The sequence below is a fragment of the Schistocerca gregaria genome, chromosome 4, assembly GCF_023897955.1.
Source record: "Schistocerca gregaria isolate iqSchGreg1 chromosome 4, iqSchGreg1.2, whole genome shotgun sequence".
NCBI classification, from domain to species: Eukaryota; Metazoa; Arthropoda; class Insecta; order Orthoptera; family Acrididae; genus Schistocerca; species Schistocerca gregaria.
In genome coordinates, this window is record NC_064923.1 from 50,970,959 (window position 1) to 50,985,789 (window position 14,831).

A 14,831-nucleotide genomic window follows, 5' to 3' on the forward strand; every position below is an offset into this window, starting at 1 on the left:
GACTCTCTCTCTCTCTCTCTCTCTCTCTCTCTCTCTCTCTTTCTCTCTCTGCTGTGGGAAACGTTTAGAGCTACCGTTCTTTTTTTTTGAATCACTGATTGTTCACTCCTTTGAAAGATTCAACTGTATGAATCAGTTCAGACCCTTGTTAACATTCTGCAGCGTACTGTAGTCGACGCTGGTAAGGTGGAGCCCTGTGCTGTTGCCTATTGTCCTCTCAAGGAAACCCGATTTGCAGAACGGACTGCGGGCTGCTGCGAGACTCGCGGACGAGAGCGGCGCCCACCACGCCCGTCCAAGCACTCCTTCCAGCCCCACCTGCGCACCGTGTTGTTGTGCGCCCTTTCCGCTGCAGAGGCCGCCTCTGCCACCGCCGCCGCCGGCCCTGGCGCCCCTTTATTAAATTCCGCGGCGGCGCGATGCGGCCATTCTCTTTGAGGAGTCGGGCCGGCCGCAGCAGCGCGCAGCGGGCAGCGCAGAGCCGGGGGAGACCTCCTCCTAAGTGGGTCGCCTCCCTAATGGCCCTTGTGTGTACTGTACGTCTGCTGCCCGGCCGAGCGCACTGCCTCGCAGCGCAAATGGTCCTCCAGCAAATTAGAACTTTATTTGATAGCAGTTGCATTCTCCTGTTATTGGCTGTGCTCGCACAGGCGGGGTACTGCTGAAGTTGTAGACGGAGTCTCCGTAAGCGGATTCTCCTGCGAATCCCAAAAGGGCGATTACCGGTGGGGTAACAGCGGGACATGCCGGATGTGGAACGCTTTTGAAGCAGCAAATGGTATTTGCGGCAAGGACGCGCTGCAAGCGCTGCCGTGTTCGTTCTGAACTGATCCACCACCGTGAATACGAGAACATCAAGCGCAAATAAATGCCATTCTTGGTAGAATGAAGTAAATTTTAAATATTTATAGATGAATGCAATGCATGTTGTTATTAGAAAATTGCTGTTCAGAATGTTAAAATATCTCCTGTCTCAGTGATGTGTGCTACTGGTAAAACATTTCAAGTACGATGTGCGTTTAATAAGTCGTGTAAGCCGTGGCAAAATTGCTGTTTTGAAGAGCGCGCCGCAGCGCCTAGTGTGAAGCAGTCGCCCTCCGTTTCTGGCGGTGGCGCCGCTGTGGCAATAGCAGCTTTGGTGTCTCCGTCTGGTGGGAAAGGGGAAACGTATCCTGTCCACGTGCATGTAAGGGTCGTTATGAGCTCGTCAGTCCACCGGTGTGCCCCAGGGCTCCGTCCTCTCCCCTCTTCTGTACCTTTTGTATACAGCGGACATGCTGCCGCCTTCACCCCCCCTCCCATCCACCTTCTAAAGTACGCCGATGACACCGCCTTCCTTGCCCTTGCTCCCACCTTGTTTGCTCCCAACACCTTCTCCAATCCCATCTTGACTAGCTCACCATTTGGTGCAACCAGTGGTTGCTTAAGGTCAATCCTTCCAAGACCCATACGATCATTGTAGGTAAAACCACCCTTTCCTTACTCCTCCTCGATTTCGACATCACCATCTGTGGCCGTCCTATCGCCCTCACCCCCACCCTTAAGTACCTTGGTGTCACCCTCGACCGTCGCCTCTCCTGGACCCCCCATCTCCTGACAATCCAAGCCAAGGCACACTCCTGTCTCTGTCTCCTCAAGCTCCTTTCCGGCCGTACTTGGGGTCTGGACCCCTCCACCATCCTCCATACCTATAAATCCCTTATTCGCCCTAACCTACGCCCACGCTGCCTAGATCTCCGCTCCCCCTACCTTTTACAAATCCCTTCAGATCCTTGAATGCCATGCTCTTCGCCTGGCCCATCGCATCCGTCTCCCCTCCCCCACCTGGATCCTGTATGACCTCATTCCCTTCCCCCACCTCCTCCTTTTCCTCGAGGAGGATCCTGTACACCTCTCATAAACTCGATCCTCCTCACCTGCTGGTCTCTCCCATTCTCTCCCGGCCCTGTCCGCTGCCGCGCCTATACTTCCACGTCCCACCTGCTCTCCATCTCTCCACTCTCGATACCCTCTCCCAAGCTGGCTTCCGCCAGCTCCCGCTCCCTCATGATGCCCTCCTCCCCTCCATCTACCCCTCCTACCAACTTTTATCCTCCCTCCCTCCTCCTGTGTTTTGTTCCTATGGGCACCCTCTCTCCCTTCTCTCCCTCCTCCCTCTCTCGCCACTCCAATACTTTCACCAGACGGTGACTTACTCCAAGATGGTGGGGGAAATGGCGGGAAAACGACTCTGGACAGGCAGTCTCTCCACCACGAACTCTAGAATCCAAGTGACCTAGTACACAGTCCTGGCACCAGATGGTGCTGTCATCCCTCCTGTGATGTAATTCAAGATGGTGGTCTATAGGGGGAAAATGGCGCGAAAATGACGCAGCCTGTGCTGGACTGCTGTATAGAGTAAGGAAAGAGTGCACTCTATTTATTTTGGAACATTGTATTTAGGGATGGAGATCATTTATCACACTGATACAAAACACTAGCACTGATGTGCTTGAGGCCATGTCAAAAATCCCATAGACCTGTAAACTACTTCTAAATAACACTCTGAAGACAAGCAAACAACTCCTAAACTAACGAAATAATTTCAACACACACTGGCAAAGTCATCCTAAATAATGCAGCTCAGTGATGTGTAGGCACCCTCAGTACTCGTAAACCGTCCAAATAACGCATAGCACTACCTACAGACCTGCTCCCAAAATAGTGCAATCAATGCGTGCAAGCACCCTCCGCCACCCCCGGCCCCCATTCAAAGCGACACGGCCGTCAGCTGTCAAACTACACACAGGTACCCTCTCAGGCATGAGACGGCGACAGCCCTTTCATACTTGACACCAGAGAAGTTCCTATCAGAATACCTGTTCACCTAGATGCTGATGATGATGAGAGCGAAGAGTTATTTACAGAGTGCAGACACTCCAAGCTGGGCCCCACTCACGTGTGGTTGATGGGGCCAACGTGAACGGGCGCGAGCACAGACACTCCAGGGCAAAACCGCGAGCCGCTGCCAGATGCAGGGGAATGTTGTCCCTATTTACTAGTGCACAGTCATGGTTATACCGACATCACAGAACTCCAAGGCGCGTTCACGTCTGTCTCATACTGGAGACCCCTCAAGGCAGCACTTCTCTTTACCGCTGATTGCAGAATAGCACAGGCTGCATTATCCCTAGCGTTTGTAACGGACCATGCGTGACGTGGTCAGACGTGCGTACCCGCCCAAGAATGGCTCATGATTCGCATCGCCGCCAAACACATACTTAGTGACTCACCATTTAAAATGTTCTCAATGTTATTCTTACATCACATGGCTTTGTAAAAAAATAACAGCCATGTCAACCTCTCGGGAATTGTATATTGTCCCAGAAATATTTAACACTTACATTCTTGATGTCTCAGCTCGTATGCACGAAAATTCTTACCCTAACAAAACCTGTCTACTAAAATAATGCTGAATGCAGTCTTCCTTGTGACCTAACGTGATAGCCTCCCTGTTCTCAACATATGCAGATGTTCTCATCGCTATGTAGAGGCACCTATATCCCAGCGCAAAAGATGTTAATCAGTCTAGCATTATGATTGGCTCTCATCGAATTTACCCACTGAATTACTGATGCCGCCGTTATCGAAGCACCAGCCACCTTTTCTTTCTGGGACTATCAGAGGTAAAATTATTTTGCACATATCGTTAAACTTCACGGACAGTTAAACCCACAAAGCCAGGAAGATATTTACCAGTGTAATTATAATTAAATATTACGATTGCTGCTACAGTTTGACGCCGATCAGTGTATAGGTATTATCTCCTCTTTACAACTGTGCTTCTGGAATGAATCTCAGTTCCTATAGTGCATATAATTTTCCATGTAAAAAATCCCTCTTATAACCCTGTGGTTATCAATGCGTTGAATCTATACATTCCTCACGATAGGACACACAGTCATCCTCTCTAGTCATGCGATAACAAAAACCATAGTAACTTTACAATGCAATATATACACATTTTACAATAAATAAGCCAGCGTAGCTTTGCAATACAATATATATTAATTTTACACAAACAGTGCGGTTATCCTTTATATCTGTACAGAACCCAACAAACTTATGGTATGCCTACACTCACACCAGCTATAGGTCACGATGCTCCCCAGTCCTAGGGAAGCACCGTCGGCCTTTTCTTTCTTATTACAGGCAAGACTTTCAGCGGCAGTAAAATATTTTACACTGATCACCATATTTCTTCGACAACTAAACCTTGCAAAGTGCCATTGTCAAATATGGGAAGACTCTTACTCATTTACACTGCTCTTGCACCAAGGAGAGGAGCTTGAATATTACTCCGCGAAACCAATCTCCAACCTGGCACTGTATCACCGCCTACTGTGTCGATGTAGTAAACATACAATTCATATCCTCTGCCATATAAAACCATCCCTTTTACATCGTTCATACGTATACCGTGAAGACGGACAGTACTGTATATATACTCCTCTAAGCACTAGGGCATCTACACCCGGCGGGTTTCCACAGCACCTCAGACTGTTAATTCGGGATCGTTGACCCTCAGCACAAACGCGTTGCTGTTTCTGCTTACTTGCTTTTCTACGCACATCTCCAGACTCTGGGATTACAAGAACACACGTATTTTTGCATGGTTCACCATAACATTATACAATTTTCGCGGTACTTCTCGATATCAAGCCTTAGACAGCATCCTACCGGTCGCTAGCGCAACATAATTCCCAAGATATAGACTGGAAATTATTTCTCTACAAACCCCAAAGTTTAGAGAGGTGCAGCATGCTGCAAACCACTGAGTAATTACAAACAAATAGAGGAAACATTTCCACTCTCGAATACCAATGTTGGTCATGTAACAGATTTCAAATCATCCCTATAATTTACAAGCCAACTAAGGTCTTTCCCATGTCTAGAGAACAGGCAAATATGTCTTCCACATGCAAGATGCACACACCACAATGGATCTTCCCTCATCTAAATAAAAGCGCGAGATGTGCAGAAGCAGTCAACCGATCAATTTACATGGGAGGGAATAACAGTAAAGCGCAAACGCACCTGACCTAAAAACGATAGAAATGCGAAGAAATGACGAGGGAATAGATATAAATTGACAATATACACCGAAATGCTGTGAAATTCAGGAAGTTCTGCGTATTTTATGGTTCGCGCCGAACAGTTTGTACATGGGAATAAGTAAGTGGCAACAGGAGGAATCTGGGGAAACGTCGACATCGAAACGAAGGGAATCAGGGAGGCATTCAATTTTTTTCCATCGAGGCAGCATTATACTGCATGTCTGTTGAGGTACCAGTGATACACGTGATACACGAGTTGACTACTCTAGGTGACTTTGCCAGTATGTATTGAAATGATTTCGTTAATTTAGGAGTGTTTTGCTTGTCTTTAGAGCGTTATTTGAAGTAGTTTACAGGTCTATGGGCTTTGTGACATGCCCTAAGCACACCAGGGCTAGTGTTTTGTATCAGTGTGATAAATGTACTTCATCCCTAAGTAAAATTTCCAAAATAAATAGAGTGCACTCCTTCCTTACTCTATACAGCAGTCCAGCACAGGCTGAGTCATTTTCGCGCCATTTTCCCCCTGTAGACCATCATCTTGGATTACATCACAGGAGGGATGACAGCACCATCTAGTGGCAGTACCGTGTAATAGGTCAGTTAAAGTCTAGATCTCATGGTGGAGACACTACCTGCAAAATACATTTTCCAGCAATTTACCCCCACCATCTTGGATTACTCCACAAAACGGACGACAGCGCCTTCTGCTGGTGGTACTATTTACTAGGTCCAGACCTTGTGCTGAAGACACTGTTTGACGCCGTCTTGGATAAAGGTACTTGCATCTTCACCTGACATCACGGTAGCACCATCTGGTGGTGGTGGTGCTGTGTACTAAGTCAGATGGCTGCGGAGGAGTAGCGAAGCAGTCTAAGGCGCTGCAGTCATGAACTGTGCAGCTGGTCCCGGCAGAAGTTCGAGTCCTCTCTCGTACATGGGTGTGTGTGTTTGCCCTAAGGGTAATTTAATTTAAGTAAGGTGTAACCTTAGGGAATTATGATCTTAGCAGTTAAGTCCCATCAGATTTCACACACACACTAAGTCAGTTGGAGTCCAGACCTCGTAGTGAACACACTGGATGGCGATACTGCTTGAAATTGGTTAAATAAAGACTTATCTACAAGTCCTTTTTCCTCGAATCCCTAGGATAACGTGGCGGCTGAGCGACTGAGGTTAGTACAAGTGTCCTTTCTTTGGCGCCATTTTCTTAGCTTAGCAGCGGAACCCAGAATAACCTTTGCTTAATTCCAAAATACATACTTTACGTCAGTTCATAGGAGGAAATGGCAGTCAGGTGGCTTCAGCGAGTGGAGGTATCCTATATTCCCACGATTTTCTTTGCTTAGAAGAAATAATTGGGGTGTGGTGCATTATCCTGTTGGAATTTGAACTTCCCACCATTTTTCTGTGGTGGTGGGGCATGGCACTGTCCCGCCAAAAGCCACCATCTTGGATAACGGTACTTGTGTCAGCATCTGACGTCGCTGCCTCCATCTTGGATGATGTCTTGCACTGTTGCCAAGTATACACGACGCCATCTTGAAAGACATCATTGCCACCATCCTGGATACATCTGGCATCAATGCAGAGTGTGCCGAAATCGCCTTGCCCCAATACTCATAGGGTGCCTGTTCCTATTGACTAATACGTGCAGCATGATAAACAAAATCAAAAATAACTTATGTGTAAACTGTCTCACATTCTCCTTCTTCTGGAAATTCGCTTTCCACTTCTTATTAGGCAAAGCGAAATATGTATTCATGAGGTAAGGTTTCTCATGTATAGTTCAAAATCAAAGATAACAGCACCTCCTGTGGTAGATGGGTGATGGTTGATGGTTGATCTTATATGGGGTGTTTCAAAAAGGACCTTACAAGTTTGAAAATTCATATAAATTAATTCGTAGTACCTACAGAGGTGAATTTACTGTCAATTTGTAGGGAAATACATCGTTTTGTCTCGTGTACTTCGCTAGTGAAGAATTGCTCCGTTAGGAGCGCTAGCAGCAGCTGTGATAAAGATGGACCCAAGTGAGCTAGCTGTGTGTTTTAATTTCAAGAATCGAAGTCAGCGACAATGTTTCAGCATAATTTTCATACCAAGTAAGCTAAAGATCCTTCAGCAGGCTTACAATATATGAGTGGCATAAATGTTTTATAGAAACAGGGTGCTTGCTAAGACATGGGAAATCCATCCAAGCACATCTGACCACGTCGTTGAACGAGTGAGACAACGTTTTGCAACAGCCCCATGAAATCGATCCAGAGTGCTTCTCGCGGCCTGCAATTCCCACATGTGACTGTTTGGCGTGTGTTAAGAAACCGTTTGATGCTCGAACAAGCAATAAAAGACACTGATAAAATTGCTTGCAAGAACTCCTGTGATGGTATGTTCAATCGATTACATGAGACGAGTCGACTTTTCACTTAAGTGGCAAGGTTAACGCACAAACTGTAGGATTTGGGGTGGTGAAAATCCATATGAAACATTGCAACATGTTCATAACAGCCCAAAACTGGACATTGTTTGTGCAATGGGCAAGAAAAAAGTGTATGGCACCTTTTTTTCGTGAGAGGAGCATCTACGGGATAGTGTACTTGGGTATCTTAAAACAATTTTTGACAGCATAGATCGATGTAGATGACCAAGAACGAAATGTTGGCTTCATGCAAGGTGGTACACCACCCCATTACCTGGCTGACGTCCGGGATTTTCTCAGTGGCCGCTTTCCAGGTCAATGAATTAGTCGTGATGCGGCAATTGTCCCCCACAATCTACAGACCTGACACCACTCGACACTTTTATGGGGATTCATAAGGATATCATGTTTGTACCTCCTGTGCCGGTTTCTCTACCTGAATTTAGAGGAAGAATTTACGCCAGCACTGAGTAAGTTACACCTGCGATGCTACAGCGAGTATGCGGAGAAATTGACTTCTGATATGATGGGTGCAGGATAACCAACGGAAACCACTTACAACATCTGTAGTTTAAGGTAAAAAACCTTGATGTGTTTCCCAGAAAATAACTCTAAACCCAGTTTCTTTCAATAAATTTATATTAATTCTCAAATTTGTGCAGTCCGTTTTGAAACACCCTGTATATACCCACAATCTGATGTAAGCCCTCTACCGTGTGGTATATAACTGGAATTGTATGTACTTCAAAGATAAACGACATACAAGATATTTGTGGCAGGGAGGGATGTTTTATTGGGTGTCCAGGGTAATAATTTGCGACCATAATTTGTGGAACTTGCTAGCCAGATGTATGTTTATGGCCTGTTGGATGCAACCAGCATTTTCGCATTGTGTGTGTGCTGTACCCCCACCTTGTGTGCACAGTCTGATTCTCAAAAAAGACGAAAGAAATGGACTACCGGTTCAAAAACTGCACTGCTCGTCAGAAGTGCGTGTGGAACGGTCAGCTTCCAAGTTGTGCTAGTTTCGGGTACGCAGCAGAAACGCGAATAGCTGAACGTCATAATTAGATGGGTGGTACTACTGTATTTCAGAACTACAACTGGTCTGTGAGTCTGAAGTTATTGTAGAAATGTCAAATGTACTATGGGAAGTATTATGGAATTGATTCTTACAACCAGAGGTTATATCCCAAGTGCTAGTTTTCGAGAACGCTTATGCCCTTTCTGGAGACAGAATAACAACATGTATTCCTTCTCTTTCTACCTGTGAAAAACTTGTGTAATCCATGTTACACAGAACTGCGGCACTGAAAAGAGGTAGAAACACAGCAAAATTTAATCACGACTCCCGAAATGTTACAATTTGAGCAAAGCACGGAATTTTTACGCAAGAATTATGACTGTATTGATGAGTGCCTAGCAGATGTCATGTTATTCTTAAAGATAGCATGACGTATCGCCTACATCGATATCAAAAATTCTATCACACCAAGGCATACCTACAACGAAACAGTGCGTCTAAGTAACATGTGAAATAATCTTGTTATTCATAACTGCAAACTTCCACGGTACTTCTGCTAAGTTACAACCCTTAGTAAAGCGAGCATGGCAGAATCGAAAGCAGAGGGGGATGGTTCAAATGCCTATAAGCACTGTGAGACTTGACATCTGAGGTCATCAATCCCCCAGACTTACAGCTACTTAAACCTAACTAACCCAAGGACTTCACACAATCCATGCCCGAGGCAGGATTCGAAACTGCGACCGTAGCAGCAGCGCGGTTTCGGACTGAAGCGCCTAGAACCGCTCGGCCACAGCGGCCGGCGGAGAGGGGGAGTGTAGTGGGACGCGAAATTAAAGCGTCACCCATCCACCAGTGTCAGCCCAGTTTGCAGGTGAATATAAGTTTAATTTAATGTTTTGTTTATGTATTTTGTAATATTTGTAATGGTTTTGAATTATCTAAAGTTTTGCATTTATTTTTATGTTTCATGTACGGAGAGGGCGGTGCAACGAACAGAGACAGCATCTTCGCTGCCGGGACCAGAGAGAAAATTGCTAGCCACTATACGTCGCGGGTCGACAGCCAAAGAGCAATAGAAGATCCTGAAACCGAGTTGTTGCGTCGAGCTTCTAAAAACTGAAAAAATAAGAATTTGTATTGGTTCTACAACAATGACATCATAGAAAGTTTAGTCATGTTGTAAATGTTCAGTCCTAGTTTGTCAAAGCTCAGGTTCACGTCTATATGTAGTATGTAGGAAGATAATAAACTAGTGTATACTACAAAAGTTTAAATACGTGTTCCGAGAATTTATTTATGAAGAATTATATTAAGGGAGAAGCATTACTAATTTATTTGACAAGATTATCAATTTTTGACAACATTCATCCCGGGTTTGAGTCTTAAAAGTTTATTCTATGAGGCTTTAACATTTATTAAAGCAGATAACATGCATTAATATAATTTCTGAGAAGAAACAAAAGACATCTAAATTGAAAAAAGTTTGCGCAAACCAGTTGGACTGAGTGACGTAATTCTGCGCATACGACTCAAAGGATGATGTTCTAATTACAGTTTCGTTCAAGAACCATTCAGAGACAACGTTAAAAAGAGTTTAAATAATTTGGAAGTGTTTTGTAACTGACGGTGACGAAGTCTGCACAGGATCATATGTCAAAAGAAAATCATTTATACAAAACTTAGGTCGTTACTGTTGTGGTTGGCAGGAGAGCCAACACCGTTTTATTGAAGGAGGCCGAAATGCACTCGTTTTTAGCTCACGGTGGCTGGCGTGAGGTCTGGAACATGACAAGGGAATTAGAATTGAGAAAAACGGACGTAGCTGGTGGAATACTTAACTTTAATCCATTAATGACGAACATCGCTCTTGACGATACATGGTTTACAATAACAATAGTACTGATAATGGCGCCTTGATAGGTCGTAGCAAATGTCGTAGCTGAAGGCTATGCTAACTATCGTCTCGGCAAATGAGAGCGTATTTTGTCAATGAACCATCGCTAGCAAAGTCGGCTGTACAACTGGGGCGAGTGCTAGGAAGTCTCTCTAGACCTGCCGTGTGGCGGCCCTCGTTCTGCAATCACTGATAGTGGCGACACACGTGTCCGACGTATACTACCGTACCGCGGCCGATTTAAAGGCTACCACCTAGCAAATGTGGTGTCTGGCGGTGACACCACATTCCTCCCCCGGCGTACGGTTGTGGCATAACGCTTCCGCCCGCCGTGGGGAGGACCGCATGTTGACGTTTGTGACGAGGTGAGGAGCCTAACAACAGGCGAGGCTGTGCCACCCGCACCCTGCAATTCGGACCGCGGGGAGCGAGGAAACGCCTGAAAACCTGCTCCAGGCTGCACGCCAACATGCGGTGTATGCACCCGTAGAGAGACAGGAGGGGCCGAAGGGTCGACCTCCATCGGGCCGGGGCACCCGACGGGCGAAGACGACATATGGTCCGGAGCGGGCAAGAGTTCCATATCGGAGGACAACTGGTCAAGGGAAGCGATCGGCGGTGCGTGACCCAGGGAGGCGCCCGGCGGTTGCAGCGACGCGTCCAGTGCAGGCGGCGCAGGTGGGAGAACAGGCGGCGGCGGTGGTGGCGGCGGCGCGTCGCCATGGGGTAAAATGGAAGGCAGCGTCGGTAACACCTGGGGCTGAGGCGAGCCAGTAGATGGGTCCCCGGGGCGCTGACCGGACGGCACCGTCGCTGAAAGCAGACGGCGAGCGGCAGATCCCGTGCGACGACAGAGGCGCAGCTGATTGAGATGCCGACGCACCTCACCAGAGACCCCCCAAAACCAGATACATAGCGCGGCTGAAACAGCGAAGTATGCGCCCTTCGAGCCAACACCGTGAACCTCGATAGTGCCGATAGTAGACAACGTCGCCTGGAGCAAAAGCAGGTGTCTGCCGCTGCACAGGAACCTGATGCGGCGGATGTAGCAAAGACATCAAGGTTCGATGAGGGCGACCATGGAGCAACTCAGCCGGCGAGCGAACATCTCGGGGCTGAGAGCGATACGAGGACAAAAAGAGCAATAACGCGTCTTCCAGAGAATGCGACTCTTTCAACTTCAACATCTGTGACTTGAAAGTCTCGACCAATCGTTCAGCGGCACCGTTTGACTGTGGCGGAAACGGCGCGGACGTCAGATGTTGAATACCATTGGCCTTGCAGAATGACTGAAATTCTGCGGACATGAATTGTGGGCCATTGTCGGAAACAATAGTCTGTGGAAGACCTTCAACGCAAAAGATAGCAGATAACGCTTGGATGGTGGCAGATGACGTCGTGGAAGACATCCGGAGAACAAAAGGAAAATTACTGAATGAATCTACCACAACCAACCATCGAGCATTCCAGAATGGACCAGCAAAATCGATGTGTAAGCGTTGGCAAGGGGAAGTGGCTTTTGGCCATGCAAAGAATTTCCGCGGTGGTGCTGATTGTTGTTCGGCACTCACCATGCAAGAAGAGCACATATTCGTAATCGCGGTCTAGTCCTCTCGCAGTACCGCTACGATATCTTGTATCGGTCCACTGCTAAGCACGGAAACGCCGATGCGTTGTCCCGAACCAAGTACAGTGCTGACGAGCAAGTTGTTTCGTTCTCACTGTACCACATTGTCCTTGGTGGAGAAGCTGTAAGACAGAGGACTGTAACGAACGTGGTACCACGACCCTGGACTGCTCATTATCAGAACGCAACAGCAAAACACCACGTCGTACAAAAAGTCTCTCCTTGTGAGCAAAAAATCGGCGAACCAACGGGTCCCCAATCCGTGACTTTGACAAGGGCCATTGCGTAGCAACAAAACGCAGAACGGGAGCAAGGACAGGGTCGGAAGCTGTGGCTGTAGCTACACGACGAAAATCAATCGGAAACGATTCGACCACGTCATCGGTTTCCGCATCAATGAACATGCAAGCAAGTTCGGAGTAATCGAATGCCCTATCCTCAGCAACAGGCAAGCGGGACAACGCATCGGCATTTCCGTGCTTAGCAGTGGACCGATACAAGATATCGTAGCGGTACTGCGAGAGGACTAGACCAGCGAATGAATTTCTGCGCTGTACGTTGAGGTACAGGCTTGGTCGGATGAAAGGTTTGTGGTCCGTGATTATGGTAAAGTGACGACCAACAAGAAATCATGAAACTTTGTAACACCAAATACGACAGCCAATGCTTCTTTCTCGATCTGTGAATAATTTCTTTGAGCAGACGAGAGCAATTTGGACCCAAAGGCAATAGGGCGATCGTGCGATCCATCTTTGTGCGCAAGCACAGCACCGATCCCGAAATCCGATGCATCCACCACAACAAGAGGGGCTTCTGGGGATCGAATGGCGTAAGGCAAGTATTGGAAAAGCAACGCCGATTTGAAATGGCGAAATGCGCGTTCGCATTCCGTCGTCCAGACGAACGGAACACCCTTACGGCGTAAGCGATAAAGCGGAGCTGAAATGAAAGAGGTATGCGGCACATATTTATGATAATAGTTGATTTTTCCCAGCACACTCTGTAGCTACTTCAAATCCTGCGGCGACGGCAAGTCTTGTATGGCACGAAGATGCGTGGGACTGTGATGTATGCCTTGGGCATTGAGTACATGTCCCAAGTATGGCAAGTCCCGAGCAAAAAACACACATTTGTCCTTCCGCAAGCGAAGACCATTTTGTCGCAAGTCCTGAAATAATGTTCTGAGATTGGCCAAATGTTCTTCTTCCGTCTTTCCAGAGATCACAATATCGTCCAGATAATTTGCTGCAGTAGGGACCGACGCACAAACAGTTTGTAGATATTGCTGAAACAATGCAGGGGCGGATGCACACCCGAATGGCAGTCGTTTGAATTGATACAACCCAAGATGCGTGTTAACCACCAAAACACGCTGCGATTCTTCGTCCACCGGTATTTGCAAGTAAGCATCTGCGAGGTCCAACTTCGAAAAATATTTACCCGGGCACAGTTTGTCAAAAAGATCTTCCGGGTGGGATAAAGGAAAAGTTGCAATCACTAGTTGTGGATTCACTGTTGCCTTGAAGTCTACACAAAATCTCAACTTTCCGGAAGGTTTTGGCAAAATTACTAAGGGTGATGCCCAGAGAGAAGCCTGCACACGTTCAATTACACCTTGTGATTCCAAATCGTGTAATGTTTTAGCGACCTCATCACGCAATGCGTGGGGAACATGGCGCGCCCTGAAAAATTTCGGTTGCGCGTTTACTTTCAGGTCCAAATATGCTTTATAGTTCTTAGCGCAACCGAGGCCCGGTGCAAAAATGTCTGCAAATTCTTCACATAGACGAGAAACACTGTCTGAAGGCACAGTCTGGTTCACTCATAGGATCTCATTTACTATGGACAAGTTAAACAACTGAAATAAATCGAAACCATACAAGTTCATTGCAGATGAAGAACGAAGGACGTAAAATGACACAAGTTTTGTTTGTCCTTTGTATGTTGGAAGAAGGCTGCACTGTCCTAACACAGAGATATCGTGACCTAAAAAACTAGTTAATTTAACATTTTCGGCACGCAACGGACATGTGGCCAGTCATTTGTACATGTCGTGATTGATCAGTGAAACTGCAGCTCCAGTATCGAGCTGGAATAGTATCACTTTGCCGTTAATGTCCAAGTATACAAAAAGTTTATTGTCCTGCTGACGACAAGAGCGACTGTCTCGTGCAACGTGAACTGACACTGGTACATAATCACATGCGACCTGACGGGATTTCCGGCGAGGTCGACGCACACTTTTTTTGGGACGAACACAGTCACTGTTAGCGAGAGTGGCACTGGGCGGAGTGGAATGAACTACATAAATATCCATGGGCGAAGTTTAGCGAGCCGGAGTATCCTTGGTTCGATTCCGATTCCGGCGCGAAGCAAAGGGCCTGGAACGGTTTTGAACTTCCGATCTGAGCTTTTTCTGTCAAATACTCTGAACATGTCCTTTTTTATTACAATAAAAGCAAATAGCTTGGCGTGACGGACAATTCTCACGCGAATGTTTAGTAGCACACCGCGGGCATGATTTGATCACTGCATTTGCTTGCCTGCGCGGCACACGTGGCTGAGAGCCTGGCTGCAGCGGCGCGGCCGGGCGCGAGGGTTGTTTACTGCTCCGTGCAGCTCGCTCGGCATGCCGGTGAACCTGACACACTGCTGGCGAAGTTTCAAATGATTCCTGAGCAAAGTGAAGTGTGTCCTGCCGATCCAAGATGTCCATCACTTGTTGAAGGGAGGGATTTAGTAGTTTCAAAATCTGTTCCGTTATA